General features: G+C 37.8%; 1 long non-coding RNA gene across 1 annotated transcript; it reads left to right on the top strand.

Moving 5' to 3' along the window:
* Nucleotides 1–538: 538 nt before the first annotated feature.
* LOC103564133 (uncharacterized) lies at nt 539–27,936 on the top strand. The gene is made up of 4 exons (XR_011526197.1): nt 539–820; nt 10,934–11,003; nt 22,168–22,325; nt 23,480–27,936. It is a non-coding gene; the product is annotated as an uncharacterized lncRNA (long non-coding RNA).

The raw sequence follows: 27,936 nt of genomic DNA, 5'->3' as shown, positions 1-27,936 counted from the left end.
AGAGAAGGGAAGTTAAGAATGGGAAAGAAGAATGAGAGGGAAATGTGGCTGGAATAGCAGGAAGAAGGCCCAGCAACACTGAATGTTGATCATAATCCTTGTTAGTTCTAGAATTATCTTTATCTTACCTGTTACCCTGTATACTTTGTTGGACTCAAAGTACATGTTTCATGTGATAGAAAGGCCCTTGTTTACTTATTCTTCCTGACTCAGTTTTAAAAGGCTGTTTACCCTTCTCAGTCTGTTTCTTGTAGTTGATATACTTCTGAGCTGAGGTAAGGGATGGGAGGAAGCAGTGTCATGGTGGCTTCCTAAACCCAGCTCACTTGTGTGGAAGAACTGAGAGAGGAAGTCTTCCCTAATAATTAATCAAACGGAACCCTCTCAATAGGAGGAAAACAGGTGATGTTGCAATGGCAGGGCTCACCTTTCAACCTCATGTTTGATAAGGTTTTGGGAAAAGAACAGCATTCTGTCCAAAAGTCAGGTCAAAAGCCTCTTCACATATTGATTTCCCAATCCCAGACCTGTAATATCAAATAAAACAAAGGCCCTTGCCCGAAATAAAGTTATTAGCAAATATCTCTTTGCTCTCCCAGAAACTGTGCTGTCTCACAACATCTTTCTGAATTATCACTTTATTTTTGAGACAAGAGTTTAATCTTTCAAACGAAGTGTATGCTGATGGAAGAGGCCAGTGGTTCTGTAGGCGGAAGAGAAGAGCAGTGCTACCCTTGTGCGTGGGAGAAACATTAAGATGAAGGAAACAGCTAGTGGAGCCAGACTGCCTGGATCTGAAATTGGTTCTGCCACCAGCTATGTAAGTTACACAACCTTTCTATGCCTCAAATGTGGAAGTGGGATAAACATTTTATCTCATACGAATAAATAAGTTAATACAGGCGATGCCCTTAAAACTGTGCCTGAAAATACCAGGCATTCAATAGTCCTAGGTATTAATAGAACACGAGAAAAGAAATTTTCATTTGCTAAATTCAAACTTTATTTTGATAGTTTTTCTTCTTCATTTTAATAAGGACTAATGGTTTCCAGAATGCTGGAATGACAGACCTGAAAGGAATGTTTATTTTACAGATATGTAAAAAGCCCAGAGAGTTGAGCTCTCCAAGGCCACACAGCTACGTAGTGGTAGATTCAAGACTAGAGACCAGGTTTCTTGATTCTAGACCATTCTCCACTGTACCACACTCCTTCCCTGGAGGAGGATGTGCAGGACCAAGGAAGTCCCGTCAGAGCAATAGTAACAACCAGACTGCAGTAGTTCCCCTAAAGGCTCCCTTGTCATTAGAAAGACAATCTTAAGCTGATTCACTCTTCATTCATTCAATCACTCACTCAATCTAACTGAGCCCTGTTAGGCTATCCATGGAAGGTACAGAAAAGTAAAACGCAGTCCTTGTTCTTAAAGGATTTCAATTGGAATTGGAGCAATGAGATAGGCAGAGATAAAATGATACAATAATACAATCATTTTTATAATGTGAAAAGTATTAGAGAGGTTAGCTGTCTTTTGCTATTTAACCAGTCAGAAGTCCAGTAAAAGAGTTTATGATAAGGTTAGTCATTTATGAATGACTAAAATAAATTAAAGCTAGCCCTCATGGCCTAGTGGTTAGGATTTGGTGTTCTCACTGCCATGGCCCAGGTTTGTTTCCTGGTTAGAGAACCACACCATCCATCTGTCAGTTGTCATACTGTGGTGGCTGTGTGTTGCTGTGACGCTGAAACCTGTGCTACTGGTATTTCGAGTACCAGCAGGATCTCCCATGGTGGACAGGTTTCAGTGGAGCTTCCAGACTAAGAGAGACTAGGAAGAAGGCCCTGGCCACTCACTTCTGAAAAATCAGCCATTAAAACCCTGTGATTGGAGTGGAGCATTTTCTGATATAGCTCTGGGAGACAAGAGGATCACGCAAAGAAGACCAGGCAGGGTTCCACTCTGCTGTACACAGTGTGGCTACGAGTCAGAATTGACTCAACGGCACTAACAACAAAAAATAAATGAAGCCAAGCAGGTCTGCAATGAGTTGAGCTGTGTTTAATGTTTGCTGTAGCTGTAGGTGCCAGAGGCTTCAAATGTCTGTAGTGTCTTTGTTTTTGTCTCCTCTGTTGTCTTTGGGTTTACCCGAGAACTCCTCCTTAGGCAGAGTTTGCATTTTACAGCTCCTTCAGCTGTAACCCACTGTTATATCAGAGCCTTGTTGGTGTGGCGATGCGGTGTCAAGGAGGGGAGGCATTCTATAATGTTATGGTTAAATCTCAGTGTTTTATTGTGCCTGCATCCCTGGGATAGGACCTCCACAAGTCTATCTTAGACCCCTCCCCACTTAGGCAGGACAGGAAAGGTAGACGGAGCTGGAGGCAGGGCAGTGTACTTTTCCCAAGTGGAATAAGGCTCTGGGAAAATCTTTCTCTTGGAGAGTAGGGCTTTGTGGTGGAGGATGCTCTGGACTTATTTCAAAATAAGAACTCTTCCCCACCAGCGTTCAGAGCCACAAGGATATCTTTCTTGGCTCTTCACTGTGAGAATCTGGTGGGGCTCCTGGAGATAAAGCCTACGAAAGCATGAGAGACTCCAAAAATCACAGACTCCAGGAGTCTCTCACGCACATGCTCATCCACACTCAGCTCTGGCAATTTGTCAAAATTCCCACATAAGTTTTCCTACCCAAGCATGGCTCCAGTGACTTCTACTGCAGCTACGCAGATCTCAGTGACTCTCTGGATTCTCTGTCTGTTCAGATTTGGGGATGGCTCTTTGCCCTGTAACCTCAGCTCCCTCATGAATCCCAGACAAGTCATCGATTTTCAGTTTGTTCAGCTTTTTCTTGTAAGATTGGGAGTGATGACTTCCAAGCTTTTTACATGCAGGGCTGAAACCTAAAGTTGCAACTTTATTTCCTGCATTTGGATATGCAGTTATACCAGCACCATTTGTTGAAAAGACTATACTTTCGCCATTGAATCTTTTGGCAACTGTTGTCAAAAATCATTTGACCGTAAATGTGGGAGTTCATTTCTGGACTTTAATTCTATTCTCAGTTGATCTATATGTCTACTCTTATGCCAGCACTACACTGTCTTGATTACAGTAGCTTTGTATTAAGTTTTGAAAATGGGGAAGTATGAGTCCTCCAAATTCATTATTCTTTTTCAAGGTGGTTTTGGTTATTCTGGTTCCTTTGCATTTCCATGTGAATTTTAGGATCAGCTTGTCATTTTCTGAAAAGAAGCCAGCAGGGATTTTGAAATGCGTTGTATTAAATCTTTAGATCAATTTGGGGGATTTTTCTCTCTTAGCAATATTAAGTCTTTCAATTCTTAAATATGGGATGTCTTTCCATTTATTCAGGTCTTCTTTCTTTCAATGATGTTTTATAATTTTAAGCATACAACCATCACACTTCTTTTGTTAAATTTATTCCCAAATATTTTCTTTCTTGAATGCTATTGTAAATGGAATTGTTCTCTAAATTTCATTTTTGGATTGTTCATCACTACTGTATAGAACTAAAATAATTGATTTTTCATGTTGACCTCGTATCCTGCAACCTTGCTGAACTTGTTTATAAGTGCTTATGATTTTCAGGTGCTTGTTTTAGGGTGGTCAGTTAAAACTTCTCTATGGTCCAGTGAAATTGGGATAAAGATGTACTCAAGATTTATCAATTAGAACCATCGTTGTACTAAGAAAGCACACTCTTAGTAATATAGCGATGATACGATGAACAGCTAGAATGAGTCATGGGGTCCAGAGGGTTTGTTTTTATTATGGGCCTGACACAAGCATGTTTTATAGGCTGAAGAGAAGGAGCCAGTGGGAAGAAAGTGTTTGATATTAGAAAACAGAAGAAGATGACTGATGAAGAAACTTCAGAAGATTCGGAAGGCAGTGAGTTAAGCACAGGCAGTGGCTTTGAGATACCTTAAGGTTTACTTTGTCTTCTTAGACTTTGGAAAAGGAGTCAAGTGTATAGCTATGAATGAGAATGTGGGCTAAAGTATACATGAAAACTGCTGACTAAAAGCAAGGAGCTGATGAGAGTAGCTTGATGATTTCAATTTCTCCATGACCTAGGAGTCCAGGTGATTCACTGAGGGGAGGGGTTTTGAGAAGAGGGGCGAGGATTTGGAATAATTGTTGAGACAGCTGGAGAGCAATCTGACTAAGGGCAAGTAAAAGGGTTAATAGGTATTGCTAAGGGTCAAATGGAAGCTGAAGTACAAAACATGGGTTGTCAAGTCTATTTGTAGGATGTTCTCTGGCAGCATTTAGTCACCTGTGCACAAGAATAAAGAGATACATAAGTAGTAATGTTAAATCATGGACTGGAGATTTACTATACAGGTGCTGTGGCACTGAAAGTATATTAACAAAAAAGCGTCAAAGATGCTGCTAAAGAATAATTGAGACAATCAATCATGTTATGACAGACTGGGTTGGCAAGGGAGCCTTGGAGGGTCCTCATAGGTTGGGAAAAAATGATGGAGTGAACGAACTGGAGGTCTCTCCGCAGTTGAAAAATAGGTAGAGCGGGAGCGAAGGCACAAGAGAGGTAGAAGGGTAAGATGTTAAGACGCATAGTGGGATAATGGAGTTCAAAATTTCTGATGTGGTATAGTTCCAAGTGATAAGAATCTAGGTGTGACTTGGCTAAAGTAGACTAGAAGTGAAAGCCACTGGAATTATGGAGGTCCAAGTCTGTGCTTCTGGATGGCTCATCTACGTGAACCTTGATATCACTCAGAATTATGATAGTAACTGGGGTAGAAAGAAAGATCCAGGTCCTATCATTGACAGTTAATGTTAATTAGCAGTTAATTAACGACAGTTAATTGTCAGTTAATGAGAAGGAGAACCTGGGAAGTCAGTAGATGACAGTAATAAAGTGAGGCAGAGGTTGGTATACCTGAATGACCCAACTTCATGGAATCAACAGCTTTTACCCAGCACACCTGAGGGTTAAAACACTCCCATTAATAACAGTGTCTCACTCTGCAATGGTTCTTAAGGTGGGAGGGCATCATAAGAGAATCTTTGGGATAAAGCAGGGAGTTGGCCTACATCCTTATTAGAAAAACTCAGCCTGATAATTCTGATGCGCTATTTCAAGGATGGGTATAGAAATCTAGGGAGAATTCCTGAGGGACATATGGCTTTTATCCTATCCATATTCCTTCTTGCTACTGAGGACTATATACAGACATGAATGTAGCTCTCTGACAGATTTTTCCAAGGAAAACACACATATTTTTCATAATTATGTTTAATTTGATGTGAAAGAATATAAATGCACATATTCATTTTTTTATAACTGAGATGTTATTTACAGTGAAATGAACAGATCTTAAACGTAGTTTGGTGAATTTTGACAAATGCATAAGCCCTCACTTCTGTCAAGCTATAGAGTATTCCCATTACTCCAGAAAGTCCCCTTGTGACCCTTCCCACTCAATGTCTGCCCTTCTTGAGGCAACCACAATCCTCATTTCTATCATCATAGATTAGTTTTGCCCGTTTTAGAACTTCATCTTAATGGAAACACAGTAGGTAATCTTTTATGTCTAGCTTCTTATGCTTAGCATAATAAGGTTTAAAGTCAGCATTTGGGGATTAAGGTAAGTCATTCTGATAGAAAATTGTGATTATTATTAGGTGACTGAGTTCAGACCAGAAGGCAGGCAGATGTGTAAAAGATCCCTGCTGTGTTTCCACCTCCTGGACAGTTTGCCAAGAAAGCCTAGGATGAATTTTAGGTCACTTGGCTTTGTGACTCCCTCACCCCCAACCCCTTCCCGAACTCTTTATTGTTTCTTAAATGGATGTGTGAGGAAACAGCTCCTTTGCACACCTCTGAGAGGGATAGTAAACTGGCCATGTGCTTGGTAGGATGATCCTGTTCCTGCCTCAGGGCTTAAAAAGAAAACCCTGGAATATATTTTCCGACCTGAAAATGAAATCCTAGCTTAAACATGAAATCCTGGAATAGATTTCTTAACAAGGGTTTCAATAGTAACCAAAGTCTGAGCATGTATCTTTTCCTTCCTTAAAATTTTGCTTCTATGTGTGGCGGTGCTATGGACTGAATATTTGTGTCCTCTGCAAATTCATATGTTGAAGCCTTAACCACCAATGGGATGGTCTTTGGAGGTGGAGTCTTTTGGAGGTAATTAGGGTTAGATGAGGTCATGAAGGTGAGGCCCCCATGATGAGATTAGTGCCCCATCTACACTACTGTGTTATGGCCACCCGAGCTAAGACGGGAGGTAATATGTATTAAGTACAGGAGGTAATATGTATTAAGTATGTACTAACTACGTGTGAGGTAGTGTGTCACATTTAATCTTTGCAACAAAACCAAGAGGTAGGTATTAATATCTCGATTTTGCCAGGGAGGAAAATAAAGCTCAGCTTCACACAGCTAGATGGTGATGGTAGATATCAAATTGCCCTCCACTCCAAAAAAGCTGCACCATTTATTCTCTCACTAACAATCCCCATACACTTAACGACCTCCATAACTAACCTTCAACCCTTTTTAAAATCCGTGATCTGTCTCACTGTAAGGTACCATTGCTTCCTTTTTTGAGCTAATGGTTGAAATTGGAGACAGCTTCTGAAATTGGTAAAATATTGGCTTCGATGCTTCCATCTCAGCATATACACATCTATGTGAAGATTCTTGGGGAAACAGAAGGGTGCTGGGTACCAGTACAGACAGGTAATAGTGCCTTAGGAATCAAGAGCAACGTTTAGGAGAGAGCTGGAGGGAGGGACATCCTAGTTCTACCCTGTTTATTGCTCACATTATTCTAAGGGGGCCCTGAGCCCAGTGGTGAGATTAGGAGAGCTGAAATTGCTTTGGAATTGAGTGATGTGTTCCTAGTACACTGTAAATTTTGACTGAAGTCTGCCTCTTGGGTGAGGAACTTAGGCTACTCAGAGCCCCACAAAATAGGGACCTAAAACAAACAAAAATACAACTGAAGGAATGACGGAACTAGGACCTCCTGGATCATCCTTCCCCTATTGTCTTCTCAATAAGGAAAGTAAGTAGCATCAGCCCGAGGCGGTGGGATAATGTCCTCATGCTGAAGGCTCTCTTGAATGGTAGCCTCCATGAACACAGGTCAAATATCAAGGTTACAGCTGGGAAGTAGCCGAGCTAGTATTTGAACCTGGTCTCTTTTTTTTCCCTTTCAGCTTTATTGAGTTATAATTGACAAAGTTGTAAGATATTTAAAGTGTACATCATAATGATTTGATATACATATACGTTGTGAAAGGATTCCTCCCAGCTAGTTAATTAACACATTCAGCACTTCACATATTTTTATATGTAATATATAATATGTTATATATATAAGATATGTGTGTTTAGTGAGATCATTTAAATTCTACTCTCAGCAAATTGCAATTATACAATACAGTGTTATCAACTATAGTCACCATGTTATACATTAGATCCTTATTTATTTTATAGCTGCAAGTTTGTACCCTTTTATCAACCTCTTCCTATTTCCCCCACCCCCCCAGAGGCAAACACTTTTCTAGTTACTGTTTCTATGAGCTTGACTTTTTTTTTTAGATTCCACATATAAGTGATACGATGCAATATTTGTCTTTCTCTGCCTAACTTACTTCACTTAGCATTATGCCCTCAAGTTCTATCCATGTTGCCACAAACAGCAGGATTTTCTCCTTTCTCATGGTTGAATAATATTCCATTGTATACATATATCCCATATCTTTTTATCCATTCATCTGCTGATGGACACTTAGGTTGTTTCCATGTCTTGGGACTGTGAATAACACTGCAATGAACACAAGAGTACAGATATCTCTTCAATATCCTGTTTTCATTTCCTTCAGATATATACTCAGAGCAGGATTGCTGGATCATATGGTAGTTCTATTTTTAATTTTTTGAGGAACCTCCATACTGTTTTCCATAGAGGCTGCACCAATTTACATTCTCACCAACCGTACACAAGGGTTCCCTTTTCCCCATATCCTTGCCAACGCTTATTTTTCGTCTTTTTGAGTATAGCCATTCTAACAGGTGTGAGATGATTTTATTGTGATTTTGATTTGTATTTCCCTGATGATTAGTGATGCTGAGCACTTTTTCATGTATCTGTTGGCCATTTGTATGTCTTCTTTGCAAAAATATCTATTCAGTTTCTCCTCCCATTTTTTAATCCGATTTTTTTTTTGCTATTGAGTTGTGTGAGTTCTTGTATATTTTGGATATTAACCCCCTATCAGATATATGGTTTGTAACTATTTTCTCCCATTCCGTAAGTTGCCTTTTCATTTTGTTGAATGTTTCTTTTGTTGTATAGAAGCTTTTTAGTTTGACGCAGTCCTATTTGTTTATTTTTCCTTTTGTTGCCTTTGCTTTTGTTGTCTAATTCAAAAGATCGTTGCCAAGATCAATGTCAAGGAGCTTACACCCTATGTTTTCTTCTAGGAGTTTTACAGTTTCAGGCCTCAAGTTTGTCTTCAATCCATTTTAAGCTGATTTTTGTGTATGGTGTAAGATAGGGGTCCAATTTCATTCTTTTGCATGAAGCTGTTCATTTTTCCCATCACCACTTATTGAAGAGACTATTCTTTTCTCATTATATATTCTTGGCTCCTTTGTCATAAATTGACTATATATGCATGAGTTTATTTCTGTGTTCTCTATTCTGTTTTGTTGATCCAAGTGCCTGTTTTTATGCCAATACCATACTGTTTTGATTGCTATAGCTTTGTTATGTATTTTGAAATCAGGAAGTATGATGCTAAGCCTGGTCTATTTGATTATAAAAACTGTGTCGTTCCTATTACGTAAGTTTTCTCCATTCTGGAGAATTGTTCAATAATGACAACAGTGACATTTTTCCTCTTATCATTCAATATAGAATGCTTTCAACTCTAAAGTATTTTTTTTGAGAAATAATGATAATAATAATCTTAATCTAAAAATCTAAAAATATTTCCTCAAAAATATAGAATGCTAAGAGAGGGAGATTAGTTGCTTTAAATTTTCACTATTCAGGATAAATGTGATTTGCTGACAAGTAAGTCTAAAGTTTGGTAACGTAATTCTAGACTTTTTGGGTTACGTGTGTGTGTGGTGGGCAGAGGGCAACAGTCCTCTGATGGCACATGTTCCTGAAAGACAGCCAGGAGATTTCTATTATGCATTGTTTAGTCAAAATCTTTTTGTTTGAATGTGTGAGCAATCAAGTTAGGCTAATTTAACTTAAAAAGAACTTTCTGGAAGAATGTAGGGTATTGCATGGGTTCCAGGACAAATTTAAACAATTAGTCTTTAGGTACTTTGGGATCTCAGTGTTAAGAGATCGCAGGCTTTCTCTTTAGCATTCTCCCATCAATGCAACTCAACCAAAAATTCCCAGTCCCTGTGTTTCTCAGATTGTGTAGAAAGAAAGATCAGTCTACCTTGGATCAAGCATTCACAGCTGAACCCTAATTATGAAAAGGAAGAGGCATATGATCTGTACTATATCTCTATAACTTGACCTTCTACTTCTAGATGTTCATTTCAGTCACAGATGCCAGAGCTGTTAGAGACCATCTAGTTCAACTCCATTTTTCAGATGATGAAACATGAGGGAAGTTAAACTACACAGTCAGTAGCAGAGGCAAGGCTACTGTAGTATAAATCAAGAGACTCCAAGCTGTATTTCCAATTCTGTCCCTTTTCCCCACATTTCCTTGGCTATCACCTTTGTCTTAGCTTTTACTACCTCAGATCTGACAGATTATGAGAGACTCCTAACTGGCCTTAAGGATCTCCTCAGCCTGATTGATCCTCAATCACCAAAATGGATTTCCCCAAAGCAATTATGGTTGTGCTATTCTTTTAATTCAACTCAGGATCTCTAGTGGTTACACATTGTCCATAGGCCAGATTCCTCATTATGAATGCTAGTTTGGGCACCCGGCAAGAGTCCATAAGAAAGTGGAGGGATTCTTGGGGCCTCATTTCTCTGAAAATAAGATTAAGGGATTAATTAAACACCAGATAATCTCTGAGGTCCCGTTTATGCTAACGTTTTCAAGACCCTATGCCATTTGGCTTCAAATTATCTTTCAAGAATCATCTTCTCTAACTTCTTGATATAAACTTATCTTTATTCTCTCACATGTTTATATATTTTTGATGTTAGAAATATATTTTTATAGCACTTCAGAAAACATAAAGCTCAATATTTAAAAGCTACGGAGCAATGAAACTTTTTTCCTCTCTTCAAATGAATTTATTAATTCAGCTCTTCATGTTTCATAAATTGTCATTGATTTGGTAATTTGATGAAAACATTTATATACAAATATTGCACTAAAGTATAAAATCTACGGACACAAAGAAGTTTATTCAGCCATATATGTAATCTTAGAATAAAATAGTCTGAATACAAACAAATAAATAAGACAGAAGAATACAATTTTAAAAAGCACTTATACTAAAGGAGTTTGATTATATATGCCCCCAGAGATAAAATTTCATTAGAACCACCTTCTCTCTATCCTATTTTGTATCTCATATAGTACTTTGCTTTTATGGTGGGAGTTTATCACTAAACTTAACATTTTTACGTCTTAATTACTTTATTGTCTTTTTTCAAAAAGATTTGACATACTGGAATAAAACCAGTCATTGCCAAGCTTTACAAAAATGTATATAAAATACTAAACTCTCGTAGGTTCTTCTGAATGGTGCTATCCTAGATAGCTGCTTTCTGTATAGTTATTCTTTTTAATGCCAACATTATTATTCACTTTGTCATTAAAAGGAAATCTTTATATAATGAGGACCTCCTCCTCAGATGATAATGAACATAGCTCAGTATTTTCCTTATGATTAAAGTTATCCCCAACCTTTTCCCTTTCTTTCAGAATCATTTACTGAGCAGACATTGAACAAACTGCTGGGGATGCTACTATACTGACTCTGTGTAGGACCTAAGTAAGTACAAGGGGACATGCTCAGGGCACATCTGGAATGGCAGGACACAAGTGGTTGAGCACTGCAGGCCTGGAGATGAAAAGGTGTTGCAAATGCATTGTAACTGATGTGTCTTCATATTTTTTCATTATCGTTCAATACATATCCTTTAAACTAAAGCTAATATCTCCCACTTATGTCCTGCTTTATTCATTACCAGATGTTCATTCTCTTTTAATTTTCAAAAACAAACCAAAAACAAACCTGCAAGATAAATGGGCCTGTAGTACACTTCTCATCTGTAGGTGAGGAACTCTAGGCCCTATAAAACTGAGTGAATGCCTGGACCCCACAACATGTGTCTGGTTGAAGTGAGGATGTATTTGTCTCCTAACTCCTAATTCAGTCTCCTTTCATTATCTTAACCTATTTTCCCACAAAATAAGAGAAGACAGTATTTCTGAGTAAGAATGGAAATTTGGTGAAAAGGAATACATCAGCTCACTTCAAAAAACATCTAGATCCTACAAGGTTGGCAAATCTCCACATGGGTGGGGCAGCTGGAGCACAGAGTCCCGACTCTCATCCTTGGAATCCACTTTCCCCTAAGGGATTTCTTAGTGCCTTGTTACACTGGCCCAGGCAGGCATCCATGTCACTTTCTTAACTCCCCACAGCACAGCTGAGAAATACTTTTTTCATTTTTTTTAAACAGTGATTGATGTATTCAGATTTTCTACTCCATCTTAGATCAACTGTAGTCATTTATATTGTGGGAAATGCATCCATTTCATCTAGTTTTAAAGTGGTTGTTACAGTATTCTCTTATAACTTTCCTTTATCTTTCACATATGTTTACTTATGACCTTTCACTCATTCCTAATGTCTTTTTCTGGCCTCTCTTTTTGCCTTGATTAATTTTGCCAATGGTTTTATTTTATTCAATTAACAACAGAAAGAACAATAGGGAGGGATTATTTGGGATAGATAAACTCCATCCATTAAATAAATTTTTATTATGCACTCTATGCCAGGCACTGATTTGGGGTTTAAATACTGCTGACTGGTGAGGTGACCCTATGACCTGATTTATGCCTATTTTCAGGTGTAATAATTAACAGCACTCCTTTTTACTCTCAGAAGTGTCCTAGATTGCAAAATAATTTGCATGATCAACCCACTGATGGGTCAAATAAAATTAAAGTTGAAATATACAAGTGGTGGCCTTAACAAGATAAGTTTTGGTGGACTATAGAAGATGGAAGTCTGACTGGAAGGGTTTAAAAAAAAATAGAGAACAACCGGAGACAGAATGTTCAATTATTGTGAAGAGTTTTGCCACAAGAGAGAGAAGAAATGAGACAGAAGGCAGAGGAAATGGAGTTGCTTGCTATTTCATCTATTTCTGCTTTAATCATTCCTGTTTCTTCCTTCCACTTTCTATGGGCTTATTTGGGTTATTGCCTAGCTTCTTAGGTTAATGTGTAACGCATTTGAAGTGATGTATATCTCTCCATGAACAAAATATATAGGTTCTGATATGGAATATGGAGTGCTTTCATTTTCATTCATTTCTAAATAATTTGAAACTTCAATTTTGACATTCTCTGCAAGCAATGAATTATTTAGAAGTGACTTAAAACTGTCTAGATGCCTGGATTCAACTTTTTCAAAAAATTTAATTTTAATATACTGTGATCCATTAAGTGGTCTATATATACATGTTTTTTAAATTTTTTGTAAAATCTTTCACCTTCTATAGGGGCAATTTTTGTAAATGTTGTCTGAGTAAATGAACAAATTGTGTGTTGTCTGTTGGGTGAGTTCTATGTATGTCTACTAGCATAAGCTAGTTAATTATATTATTTAAGTACTCTATATTTTTACTCACAGTACATCATAGTGGGAGACTAATGATGTGGATTCATTAATTTCCCTTTGCGATTTTTATCAATTTTTCATGTATTTCAAAATGTTATTTGGAGCATTTAAGTTGATGATTATTATTTCTGCTTGGTGAATTATTTAACAACGTGAAATGTCCTTTTTTGATACTTTTAATGTTTTTGACTTTCAATGCTATTTTGCCTGATATTGATGGTGCTGTTGCCAACTTTCCATTGGTACTTGCTAGGAATGCTTTCGAACTTTGAGTTATCACAGTTTTGGCTTTCTCTAGTGAGCTGCACATAGCTGGATTCTTAAAAATCCAACCTATTTTGTCCTTTATGAAACAAACTTATCTAATTCATATTTATTGTTATTTTTGATAAATTTAGACTTATTCCTATCATCGTATTTTGTGTTTTCAGTTTACCATCCTTTCTCTCATGCTCTTGTTTCCCCTTCTCAGCCTTTTGATGGATTAATGGAATTTTCTTTGTTCCTCTTTTCATTTATTGGTTTGAAAGCTGTACACATTCTGTTTTTATTCCTCTGGTGGTTACACTTAAATTTTTATCGTAAGTGGTTATATTTTTCTAACAGTATCCGAAGTTATTAACTATCCATTGATTTCTTTGATTAATCTTATAATGCTTTCATTTTCCTAAGACCTTCATCAGCACCCTGCTTCCATATTCCACATCCCATGTTGACATAATCTGAAATTTTGGCACCAGATTATTTCTAAAAAATAACTTTATAATCATATCTCATAGAAAAAACAGTTTCATTATTTTTTTGCTAACTATTGCAGCTCCTTGTTAAGTCCTGAATTCATTCTCTTTGTATATTCTCTAGTAGTTTTTTCAGATTTTGGAGAGGATCTATTGGCTTATTAAAACTCTGAATTCTTGGATTTTTGAAAAAAATCTTATTTCATCCTCACAATTCAATGATATTAAGGTTGAATGTAGGAATTTAGATTTGAACTTCTTTACCTTCAGCAAACTAAAGAAATTGCTCCAATGTCTATTTTCATCCAGCATCATTGATGAAACATCTAATGCCAAATCTGATTAGAATTACTTTGAATAGTCTTTCTCACCCTCTCTGGAAGCTTTAGCAGTTTCTCTATCCTTATAGCTTTTAGCATATTGACTATACACTTAATGTTCTGAATTTGCATTACCTTTGTATGGATGTGGGGCCTTTTGTCTTTGTTGTATGTTTATTTATTTATTTAAATCCCACTCTATAGTTGGTGGACCATTTCAATCTGAGGATTTATATGTTTCCTCAACTATAAAAAATTTCACGCTATTATTTCTTCAGATTTTATGTGCCTTCTATTCTCACTATTCTCTATTAGATAGATGCCATGATTTATAGAACTCTTACCTCTATAGAATTTCTTACCTTTGTGCATTCCTAGGCTGTCTTTCAAATATCTAATTTCCTTTTCGGCTGTGCCCATTTCACTTCACATCTGCTGAATTTTTCATTTCAATAATTACATTTTTTATTTCCAAGGTTTGTCCTTGGTTTGTTTTATAATAGACCATTCCTGATTCATTATTGTAACGTCATCCTATGTCTGAAGACACTAACTAAACTTGTTTTAAAGTCCTTTTCTTATCGCTCTGTTAAGTTTCTCATAGTTGGAATTCTTCTGTTGGGTTGTTGTCTATTTTTCATGGTGGCTGCATGCCAGATGGTAATTTTTGACTATAGGCTCATCTTTGTGGGTTGGCTTCTCTATTGAACCGATTATACTCCTATTATATTCCCACAGCCAGCCTTTGGGGTGGTGTAGAAATAGCTATTGAGGTTTGTGCTCTCCACTGTTTTCAGTGAGAATGAGGAAAAGGTGGGACATAGGCTGGGTGATATCTCAAAAGCCAGTGTCCTGGCCTTAGTCATTCCATTTGGGCATTGCTAGGCCCTGACTCTCCTTCAGCACAGCTCCTGCCCACAGACAGACCTGAATGGGTGGAGAGGAGGAGAGTGGGATACACATGGCATGACCAGTGTGGATATCCCTACTCACTTCCCTGCCATTTGCACCGAATCCCTCCTTTCTGCTCCTGGCTCCTACCACCTGTAGGCATGAGGAACTCAGTGATGCTCCCATCTTGTGTGGTAGTACTTCCCAAAAGGCTCCAGCACAAATTCCAGGTTGCGATTACCCTCTTCAAACTTATGCTGTGTACTTTTTGACTCTTAGAAATTTCTCATAATTTTGACTAGCCAAAAATTTCTCTTTGAATTCACAGAACAAAGTACGTATTCCAATACTTAAAAAAGAAATCTAAGGCTTAGAGTGGAAGGACAGAGGGAATTGGGGAAGGAGGGAACATTGCTTTGTACAATTAATTTACCATTTTGAAGGCATTTTTATTGTGGGTTTCCCTTTTTATTATTTATATTAGAGATATTAACTAATTGTTACCTATGTTGTAGATATTTTTTACGTCTTTTAATTTTATTTACAGTTCCTTCTGAGATACAAAATTTTACATTTTTATGAGGACCAATCTGTTCATTTTTTACTTTAAGATTTCTGGATATTGTATCATGCTCAGGAGGCCTTCCTAATCCATAATTAAAACCTATTTTCCTATAGTGCCTTCTAATATTTCATGGTTCGGTCTTTTGTGATTAGTTAGTTCATGTTTAGATATGGATCCATCAGGATTTTAATTTTATGTGTGGTGTGAGATTTCGTGTGTGTCCATTCTCCATTTTCCAAATGTAAGTTTGCATTGCCATTGTCCTTCCCTGCTCCACTAACTTGTTTTGGATGGGTGGGTGTACAGGAGCAGTTAACATTTTTTAATGTCTAGGTCATCAAACCATAAAAAAACTCATCAGAATTTAATGGATTGGACTGTACAGCTCTCAGAGTTCTTAATCTTTGAGATGAATGTGTTAACTGCATGGGATTTTGGGTCTTCTCTTTTGGGGAGGAGATGAATGTGAAGAAGGGAATACATGGATATCCCAGAGAAGCTAACTGTGGCAGAGAGCACTAATTGTCCACTGAACCAATTCTCCAAATTTCCCCTTGGACACGTAACGGGAGTCCATCTCTCTGCCTCCTCACTGTTAGGTATAGCCATGTGAACATGTTCTCCCCAGAGCAATGAGAACAATGTCCACGTCAGGCCCATAAAAAGCTCTCATTTGTGCTCCTTCATCCTCCTTTTTGAAGGCTGGATGTAGATGATGAGGTTCTAGGAGATGGGACCATGAGATGCAAGGATTTTGAATACTTGAAAGACGGACTGTAGGAAAGCTGCCTGCCGACCAGAAACACTCGCCTTGGACTAATACTTGAGTGAGAAATAAGCTTCTTTGATATTTGCCCCAACTGAGATAGGAGATTTAGGTTTCTGGTAGACATGCTGTATCAAGTTAGGGAAATTTTCTTCCATTCCTAACTTACTGAGAGTCTTTCTTGTTGTTTTCACTAGGAATGGGTGTTAAATTTTATGAGGAATTTTTGACATGGATCAAGGGTATCATAGAGATCTCTTTAAATCTCTCAATGTAATAAATTATAATTATTACATTAATAGATTCCTTAAAATAGAACTACATTTAAATAAGATCATGATATGGTATTCTTTTAATGCAATGCTGGACTTGACTTTGTTTATAATTTGTGTAAATTTCTCCAAATGCTTTATTGCTTTACAGTTTTTTAAAATTCTATATTTGTCCACTTTTGTCACTGAGTTTATGTTAGGTACAAATTGAGAAGCTTTTCAGCTTTTTCTTTGGTCTCGAGTAACTTATATACCACGAGTCATCAGGACCTGGTGCCTTTTGGAGGGACACATTTGTTACTATAGTTCTAATTTTCTCTATGGTTATTGATCTACTCAGTTCTCCACATTTTCTTGAATCCATTTTGGTAATTTCTTACAAATTCATCCTTTTTATTCAGATTTTATTTTTTTCCATATCATCAGTTATATTCCTTTTAAAATTCCTGATGTACACTATTCTTGATTACAGTTTCTAAAGGTTTATGTATTTTCAAAGAATGTGTTTTAACAATTTCAACATTTTCTAATTTATTTATTTTTGCTTTTATTTTTATTAATTCTTTTCTTCTACTTTCCTTGTTTTAATTTTGTTGTTCTTTTTCTAATATCTTGTGTGCTATTCATTTGTCTTCTTTTTTGTTGGTTTAATTAGAAAGGCATTTGGGGCTATGAAGTTTTCTATATTCCACAAGCACTGATTCACAATATTCTTGTATTATTTTCCAAATTATCTGTTAATACACAAAATTCTTCATTACATGACTTCTATAATAAGAACTGAAGTGTGTCTTATGCCAGTTACTTACAAGCAGAACATCTTTCCATTTCTCCACGGATTTTGGAGTGTTCTGGGCCATGCTTTACTTTTCGTGACTCCTATCAGGTGGATGAGTAAGGAGCCACGGCATGCCCACATTCCTCTGTAATGTGTTTGATATTCTTAAGGGATGATTTTACCCATGCATGTCTTTTTTAGAATTTTAATCTTACTGTGAACAAAAGGAACGTGAATCCTTATAGGTAATCTAGTTCTTTTTCAGTGCTAATTGGAAAAATGTCCAAACTGAACTATGTCTATATTAAAACTTTTTTTTTTTTTAAAGATTTTTTTTTTTATTTTTTTCCTTTTTCTCCCCAAAGCCCTCCGGTACATAGTTGTATATTCTTCGTTGTCGGTCCTTCTAGTTGTGGCATGTGGGACGCTGCCTCAGCGCGGTTTGATGAGCAGTGCCATGTCCGCACCCAGGATTCGAACCAACGAAACACTGGGCCGCCTGCAGCGGAGCGTGCGAACTTAACCGCTCGGCCACGGGACCAGCCCTATATTAAAACTTTTGAATTATAAAATTATCAAAAATATGAGATCCTGAAGCAATGAAAATTGGTACACTTCCGTCTTTAAGCATTTTAATGACTATATGTAAAAATGAAATATCTTATTAATATGACATGGTGATTTATGTTCCTTCATTATCTTTATCTTTGGAATTAGTTGCTTGATAGAAACTTAAGATGACCATAAAATAACCTTTGTATGATTTGCTATAGGGATTTAAAGATGCATTTGCTTTTGTCTTCTCTAATCATCTCATTATTAAAACCAAAGTTACATCTTTTTATGCCTAATGAATTCATTCTTAGGAGGTGATCAAATATTATCTCTGGACCACGTTATCACGGTTTAGAACATGGACTCTGGTGCCAATATTTATTAGCTCTGTGACATTTGGCAAGTATCTTAACTGTCTGTTCTTTAGTTTCCTCAAATGTAAAGTGGGGATAACCACAGTACCCACCTCATAGGATTTTCCCAAGGGTTAAGAGTTCAAAATGTAAAGTTCTTAGAAGAGTCCTGGGGACAATGCTGCTGCTGTGAATGTTAGCTATTTTTATTATAATCTAGACGCAATCACAGCTACCGCCATTGAAAATTTTTTTGCTGATTTGCTTCTCATTATTAGAGTGCCCTTTATGTATAAGGGATATGATATAATACATCATATACATATTATATAAATTGTTACAATGTTATCCCAAACCCAGTGATGAGGGTATTAGTACTCTCCATATGAGAAGCTAAGACAAGTGAAATAATTGTTCAAATTCATAAGGTAGTAAGTGACAGAACTGGGATTTGAATCCGCATCTGTTACTAGAGTCCATGCTCTTTCCATTATATCACTCAGCATGATGCCACAACTCTCTATAAAATCCACTACTGTAACCTCATTCTGCCATCACCAAACCAGAGCTTCATCTTTTTTGGTACACCGGCAAGATTGTACTTATAGCAGCAATGTGGTACCTCTGTACTGGGGTTAAACTGTAGGTATCTGATGACGTGAATGATTTACTGCTGCTTATCTCAGCTTACCTGAGATAATTTGTCAATCAATACCCGGCCTTTTGGTTTTCTCTATGTCATCCCTCCCAGTTACCAGTTTCACATGAGTGTTTACAAATGCCTATTTCTAACTCTCTGGGCAGTCTCTTGGCAGGAAGGTGATACACAAAATAAAATGCCTACAAATCAATATAATCAATATTGCACAAGATTCCTGGAGTTTAAGTAGGAATGGGAGGCAAATGGCCACTTTCCGAGGTGGGGAGAAGAGGGGTAGTTGCTGGGAACATTCTTCTGAGACCTGAAAATAATGGAGGTTTTGATTGTGCTCATTCAAAGACCTATGCCCCGTCTAGGTCTGGATGTTCATGAAGCCAGCATTCTCCGGTCACTCCAATCCAGCAGGCTCACTACTGCCTCCTCCCACCTCTTATAGTAGCCTTGAGTGATAAAGTACCTGCTTTTAGTCTGGATTGTTTTATGTATTGTCCAATCTATCCAACAAAATGGTAAATTCCATGTCTTGTCTTTTATCCTCTGCCAAGTAGGGACCATGTAGTGACCATTATCTTCATTTTTTCATTATGGTAAGATATACATAACATAAAATTTACCATTTTAAACCATTTTTAAATGTACAGTTCAGTAGTATGAAGCTCATTTACATTATTGTGAAACTTTCACCATCTCCAGAACTTTTTCATGATCCCAAACTGAAACTCTGTACCCATTAAGCAATAACTTCCCATTCCTCCCTCCCCTCAATCCCTGGCAATCACCATTCTACTTTCTGTTTCTATGAATTTGACTACTCTTATATAAGGAGAATCAATCACACACCTTTTGTCCTTTTGTGTCTAGCTTAGTTCATTTAGAATAATGTGTTCAAGCTTCATCCCTGTTGTAGCATGTGTCAGAACTTCATTCCTTTTTAAGGTAGAATAATATTCTATTGTGTGTATATACCACATTTTGCTTGTCCATCCATCCATAGATGGACATTTGGGTTGTTTCCACCTTTTGGCTATTATGAATAATGCTGCGGGGCCGGCCCCGTGGCTGAGTGGTTAAGTTCGCGCACTCCACTGCAGGCGGCCCAGTGTTTCGTCGGTTCGAATCCTGGGCGCAGACGTGGCACTGCTCATCCAGCCACGCTGAGGTGGCGTCCCACATGCCACAACTAGAAGGACCCACAACTAAGAATATAGAACTATGTACTGGGGGGCTTTGGGGGGGGGGAAGGAAAAAATAAAATCTTTAAAAAAAAATAATGCTGCTGCTATGAGTGTTGGTGTACAAAGTTGTGTTTGAATCCCTGCAATCAATTCTTTAGAGCACATACTCCAAGAGTGGAATTGCTGGGTCACATGGTAATTCTATGTTTAATTTTTTTGAGGAACCAATATACTATTTTCTACAGTGCTGCAATATTTTACATTCCCACCAGCAATGCACAAGGGTTCCACTTTCTCCATATCCTCCCAACACTTATTTACCATCATTCTTCTGACTTAATCCTCATTAAAAATGAATAATTACTACTCTAACTAGCTCTGCATTTCACAGTTGACAATTTTTTTTGCGTACGTTACCCCTTTTAACCTTCATAATAATCTTTGGTTTAAGAATTACATTTATATTACAAAGGAAGAAATTGAAGCTTAAAGGTGTTACATCATTTGCCCAAGATCACAGAGCTAATATATGGAAAAGTCAAATACATAACTTTACCCCTAGTTCTTTCTATTATTTGAAGAATTAAACAGTCTATGTTCTTCAAGATTCTTTCCTGCATCCTCTGTTCGCTCTAAATCATAACAAAAGGCAAGCTCATACATCGAGAACAGATTCCAGAAAAGGATACCTGCTGTTCTCTCATATCTCCCAAAGTATCAAAGAAAATAAATGGCTTAATAAGCAGCAGGAAGGATTTAGGTTCGATATTAACTGGGTGGCTGGTTTTGGTGAGACATTAGAAAAGATTACCAAAGGATATTTCGAGATGATTCAACTCTTGAAAAATACTATGGATTGGATTCCAACCCAGAACATGCCTGAGGGCACAGGAAGTAATTCAATGAATCTTTTGTTAATTTTTGAAAGCAGGGGATAAACTGGATGATGTCACTAGCTTCTTTGAGTTCTCTGAATCTATCACAAAGATTCTCCTGAATGGATCTGTACTACTCAAGAAAGTTGCTCTTTGGTATTTGGGGATGGATCTTGTTTTCTTGACCCCTTCATCCTTGATCTCTGGAGAATGCAGATCCCCCACTTGATTCCATTTTATACCCTCAGAGTTCACCAAGCATCAGGGGAGAGGTCAGAGATGACCTAACTCACCTGGGGTCCTGAGCCACTCCTTGGGCAGTTAACTTTTTATAGTATTGTTGATTTGGTTTCAATCTGCTCCCCAGGGAGATTTGAAGGAGTTGCAATTATGGCCTGAGATTAAAGGGGACAGCTTCAATTTCCAAACTTTATGGGTTGTCAGTGCTGTAGCATAAAGAAAGGACAAGGTAGCTGGTTTAAGACAGTAAGCCTAGAAGAAAATAACCTAGTGGGGAAACAAAATTATCTGGGTATTTATCTAGATGCTGCTACCAATCGGCTATCTGCCTTGGAGCAGCAGTCTGTAGGGTATTTAGAAGTTCATGTGATTTCACTCACGCTGGGCAGTCCCTCCCCTCTCCTGCAGAACTGTAAATTGTATACCTTTTAGTGACCCTGTAAGCAAGACTAATTCTGCTTCCTTGATGTGTTTAATATCCATGTGTTCTAGTTTCTTCTCCATTCAAAAGGAAGAATCATAACTTCCCACCTCCCTGTTGCCAGAAAGCTCAATAATAAACCTTTTTGAAAAGTAACATGCATTCCAAGCAATTTAGAGAACTTTTTGGGAGAATGTTGAAATAAGAAAAAACTATATTAGAAATTATTTAACAAAATGCTGGCTGAAAAATTAAGGTAATGTGCTATGCGAACAAAAGTGGTAATAAATGAGTAATGCACATCTGAAACTAAAAATGATAAAAAGAAGCAAATTACTACAAAAAAAAAAAGCAAAAGTACTGCCTTTCACCCACAGCCTCTTTCTTTCCTTTCTCATTCTTTGAAGTTCTCCAACAAGGGGGGCATACCCCTACGCTGTAAATGACCAGCAAAGAACTGGGTTTAGAGGGGCCATCGGGAAGCATCACTTTAGTGAACAGCCCAGCTTTTCCAACAGGCCAGCAGTGTTGACCTGGAGTAGTGATCCCACTGCTCCGGCCTGATGCACGACATTTAGAATGCAGAGATGGGGAGAGTACTCAGTGATGATCCCGTCCAGCCAACCCTGTCATTGTGCAAATGATGAAACTGAAGCCAGGAGGGGTGCCAATTATCATTCTTTTACATTTCACAGTTGGAAATTGAAGAATCCAACGGAAAGCAAGATGAAAAGGCAAGGGTGTACCTATTGATCCCAGATCCAGGGAGCCATCATTTGTCAGTAGACCTGCCTTCAGATGTCCCATAGGGTCTTCAGAGTTTACAGAACAACTTAAGATCACTCCAAACCAGGTATTGTCTCAATAAATACATGGAGTTAAGGCCAAAAGAACCTGGCTTAGCACTTAGCTGATTTCCATTCTCACCAGAACTCCCTTCTAAGCCTGGATAACGTCACATAATGTTAGAAACTACCCTACAAAGATCTGCTTCTTTACCTCTGCAGGGCAGCTGGAGGCTTAAATTGGCAGCCCTAATCAGAGCAAGAGCAACACAAATCCACAAACCTCAGTGACTCTGTTTTCACCCATTCTAGATTGCTTTCTCTCAAATTTAATTGCCCGAATTTTAGTGCCTGTGATAAGAACTCAGGTGTATTATCACACACCTCTGGAATCCCTCCACTGATTAAGGGCTGTGCCCTAGAAGTGACGACAGCAGGATTTGGCTAATAACAAGTGCAGAGTTTTCTCAGCACTGCCAGGATCTTCACAGAGAACGCCCGCTGTGCATACTCCACGGAGCTGGCTTGATTTCACCATTTTTAACACCCTATTGTGATATACTGTTCATCTCGAACAAAGTCCCTGTCCAAGCATGCTTTGATGTTTCATGTAATAAGCTGCAAAATTCAGGATTTAAATATCAAATGTGGAAATCCATATTTTTCTTTTTTATTCTGTCATTTTGTCTTTAATCACAAAAAAGCACGGTGAACAGAGTGGGGTGGGGTTGTGAGAATGTTTTTCTTTTTTAATACTTTTATATAACTTGAAAAATTTCCACAACGAAAATTTATTATATTTATGAACCAGAAAAATGTTTTAAAGAATCTCACCAGGTGTAGTAGGAATTCTTGGGCCTCTGAAGGGCTTTGTGACATTAGATCTTAGTAACTCCCTCACCTCGAAGATGAAGTGAGACACTATGACTTCCAGGTTGTTGGCTACATTGAGGTTTTATGACTCTATGAAAGATCGAAACTCATCATCATTAAAAATGGATTTGTAGGGCCTGGGGGATGTTTTTCATATTCGTTTTATTGTTAAAATGCCCAGATTTGGAGCTGGAACGCTCTGAGACGTCTCTACTTGAGGAGTTAAAGGGAAGGCAGGTGGTCCTCTAGGAGAGGGGGAGGGGGCTGTTATTAACACTCCTGTGATTTCTGCTTCTTTGGTGTTTTCCTCAGTGTGACTAACTGAAGTGCTCTTTGTTCTTTGTTCCAGAGTCAGAGACATCCCTGCCACGTAGCACATAGATTTATAACTCGGTGCAAAGGTTTCTACAAATACGATTTCTTCACTCCAAAGTCCATCTATGCATGCTCCCCAAAATAAAGAACAGTGTATTTCTGTCTGCTGGCCTCTAACCCCAGGACCCTGGGAGCAGGGGCAGGAGGAGTTCCAAAAAAGTCTTCTTATAGCTCTGGCAATAATGACTAGCTCAAACAGGCTGGCACTGCTGTCGAGACATCCAAGGACTTTTTTATTTATCACTCTCTTTTTTTTTTCCAACTGAGATAGAGTCCACACTGACACAAGCAGTCCAGAAAAAAGAAACTGTGTCTCTTGAAACTTTTACTTAGGTGGTGTAAATGGGAAGATCATAACCCAAAGATTTGGTGAAAATACACTTCCTATCCACACAATCCGTTATAATGTTGCAATTGAAAAGTTCTACTCAGAGAAAGAGAATGAGTTCAAACAAACAAACAAATAAAAAAACAGACAAGATCTGGGATTAGGTCTGATGATCTGGAACATAATAAATTTCTGATTCCATATCTGGGATCCGGGTTCATAGTCTGGGACATAAATCTGAATCTTCAGTGGCTGTATTACCCTGCCCCCCACCATCTCCTCCCATGAAGATAGGCAACAGTGAAGGTGCTTGAATTCTTTCAGGCCCCGTGAGTGTCACTGAGCAATTTTTTTCTTTAGCATCTCACATAAACACTGCTGAAATAACAGATAAACTTCACCTGGGTGCCTGACTAGGGGAGTGTAGTTCAAATATCTGAAGTCCACGTGACAATGCCATCTGAGGAAAACTTGACTTAAAGCCAATGTAATGATACTAAACCCACTCTTCTGAGCAATTTTGTATAAGGCATCCATTTGAGAGCTCAGCCCAAATACTAGTGGAACTCAGTATTATGTTACAATCTGACTTACCACAACGTCTTGCAGCAGAGTCCAGGCAGGTATGGTGTTAACCTTTGAATCATGTAATCTGGGCAGGAGCCAACCGGCCTATGGAACCCCTGAAAATGAAAAATTACCCTCCAGAGATGGGAAAGTGTGCGTGCCTTGGAAACTGTGATAAGAGGCTCTTGGAAACTGACAACCACATGAATGCCTACAATTTCTTCTCTATTGAGAAGTTCACTGTCTAGGGGGGAAAGCACATAAAAAATAACAATCATAAAAAAAATAATTTAAGTGCTATATTAAAGGTATGTTCAGGGTGCTGTCAGGACCCAGAAGAGGGACACCTCATCCAGCCAGACATTGAGGGCCAGGGAAGGCTGCCACTATGTCTAGTTATAAGAAATTCAGATACAGTTGGTGCATCTTGCCTTGAATGACACTTGTCTTCCAAATAAATCAAACTCTTCCCAGAACCCTTCCGCAAGACTTAACTCTTCTCATAAAAGCTCTATGTAGTTACTCACCTGCATCCTCAGTGAATGCAAGAAAGGTCAGAAACGTATCCATGTTCAGACACAGGCCAGTGTCATTGCTTTTTAACCCATGGTCCACTGCCCTGTCTACTGAATGAACTACTGAATTAATATTCTTCCCTACATGTTTTTCTTTAAAAAGCCTGTTCTTTCCTGTCTTCCAATCTGAGCCCCTACTTCTCTTTCCATTATTCTTAACACATCTCTATCTAACCACTTAGACAAACTGTTTAATTTCATATGACATTGTTTTTTCTGGAAGATAAAAGCATAATTGCCTTAGATAATCTTTTTTGTTACGTTATGCAAGATTTTACTTCACTTGATATTTGCTATTTTCCCTTCCTCATCTTCTGCTTACTTCCAGGAGGTCTCCTGAATAGTCTGTGCTCAAGCAGCACCAGCCTGGAAGTTATTTTCAGTATTCAGTCTCACTTTATAACTAAAAACCTAGAAAAATTTTCATTTCCTTTCAAGTTACCTGAGTTCAGTGAGCTGAGAATTGGAGAATGGGCTCTATGTGGGGCTGCTTGGAGGCCTCAAGGCCCTGAAAGTGAATGCCATCTTCTAATTGCCTGACAAAGCTGTTTATCTTCCACAGCTTAGCACTTTACATGCAGGACAGGGTCTGACCAGCCTGACTCATGACAAAATTAGGCTGGTTATTAGAAACCTCTTATCCTTTTATCCTTTCTTATTGGCAATGTTCATGTGTTCATTATGTCTCTGGACTAAAGAGGACAACGGAGCTCAGGAATTACAAGGATGGGCCCTTTCAATTGCAGGCTGGGGTTATGCCAAGAGTATCCTCTGAATGTATTCACTGTCCTACAGTGGGTCTCTTAGAGTGCCATGATTTGTTGTTGAATAAGGGCCATACTCAAGGATTTTCAGCCTGAATTTGGACACAATGCAGGGTCACTTCAATTATCTTGGAAATGAGAATGGTGGTAGCCAGTAAAGAGACTATTTTGGAATAAGATAATAACATTATCCAAAATCACTTCTAGTTTGAAAGTAAATATTATGAACCAATTGATATGATTATGCAGATTTTCTTGTTAGATTTGCTAATGTCGTGAATTATACCGACAGAATTTTTAATAGCTCTGTTGAGATATAATTCACATACCATACGATTCACCCAATTAAAACAGAAATTCAATAGTTTTTAGTATAATCACAGAGTTGCATAGCCAGCACCACAATCTAATTTTACAACATTTTTATTACACCAAAAAGAAATCCTGTATCCGTTAGCCATCACCACCCTATTTACCATTTCACCTCAGCCCTCAGCAACCACTAATCTATTTCCTGTCTCTATAGATTTGCCTATTATAGACATTTCATACACATGGAATCATATAATATGTGGTCTTTTGTGACTGGCTTCTTACATTTAGCACAATGTTTTTAAGGTTCATTCTGTTGTATCATGTATCAAGGCTTCATTCCTTCTTATTGCCAAAGAATATTCCACTGTATGGATATACCACATTTTATTCATTCATTCATCAGTTATTGGACATTTGGATTACTTCCACTTTTTGGCTATTATGAATAATGCAGCTGTGCACTAGACTGCTTTAATTCTGATAACCTGGATATCATGAGTAGTAAAAAAAATTTCCTGGACAACACTTCGAAAGCAAAATTGCAAGTAAATTTTCCATTAATCATAACATCCTAAGATTTTTTCCTGATTCAGACAAAGTGGTAGGTAGATTCGCTATTCTTGTAAATTATTTCTACATAGCATGTCTCAGAAGCACTTAGGGAGAAATGGTATAGATTTCAAAATTTAGCGTCCGATCTGAATCTTATAAATCTGGGCTGTCCAATGTGATGGCCATTCATTATACGTGGTGTTTACAATTAAATTACTTAAAATAAAATACTTAAAATTCAGGTTCTCAGTTGTACTAGCCACATTTCAAGTGCTCAATAGCCACATGTGGTTTGTGGCTATTGTATCGGATGTTTCCTTCATTGCAGAAAGTTCTATCAGACAGATTTGTTCTAAAGCAGAGGTTCTCATATGGTGGTGACTTAACCCCCCAGAGAAATGTGGCAACGTTTGGAGACATTTTGTTTTTTACAACTTGGGGAAGGGAAGAGACTACTGGTATCTAGTGGACAGAGGCCAGGAATGCTGCTAAACATCACATAATGTACCAGACAGCCTCCACAATAATTAGCCATCCAAAAATGTCAATAGTGCCAAGGTTGAGAAACCCTGTTCTAAAGCAATGATGTCCAAACTTGGCTAGCTTTTTATCAAAAAATCAAAAGAATCACCTGGTCAGCTTTTTAAAAATCCATATGCCTGAGTCCCACCCCTAAGTTTCTGATTAAAGAAGTACAAAGAGAATCCAGGGATCTGTGTTGTTCAAAAGCTTTCCAAGTGAATCTTCTGATTGGCCACATTCAAGAACTTTTGTGTGAAAGTAGACTGACTCTCAGCTCTTAATTCAGAAGAAAATCACCTGGTAAACATTAGCAGTACTCCCAGACTAGATTAACGGCTCCAAGGCCATTACCTCTTCTGTTTAATTTCTCCAATTACCTATCTCTCAATTAATGGGGTCATTAAGTACTTAAGACTTGCATTAATTTCCCTCCTCTTTTTTTAAATTCTTTCATTCTGCATAAATCCAGTTTGCAAATGATTACATCTTGTTAATCATTGTACACTTTCTGTTTACAAACAGAACAAATGACCTAGAAAATGTTTGGCAGCTGTCTTTGTTCACTGGCGTTTAATGGAAAATAGCTAAGCAAACTGTGCACTAGCCCTGTAGGTGGCACGGCATGACATATTATTGTCCATTCCTTTGCTACCGACTAACTTAATGTATGACAGTGAAATTCATTTTAAATGGTTTGACGTTGTGTACTTTAAGATCAATATAATTCTGCTGAACTTAGAAAAGTGTAAAAATAAATTAATTTTAGCTTTAAGACATTTTTTTCAATTTTCTACCATTCTGTAACAAA

The sequence above is a fragment of the Equus przewalskii genome, chromosome 14, assembly GCF_037783145.1.
Source record: "Equus przewalskii isolate Varuska chromosome 14, EquPr2, whole genome shotgun sequence".
Lineage (NCBI taxonomy): Eukaryota > Metazoa > Chordata > Mammalia > Perissodactyla > Equidae > Equus > Equus przewalskii.
This window is presented reverse-complemented; position numbering and strand designations above follow the sequence as displayed.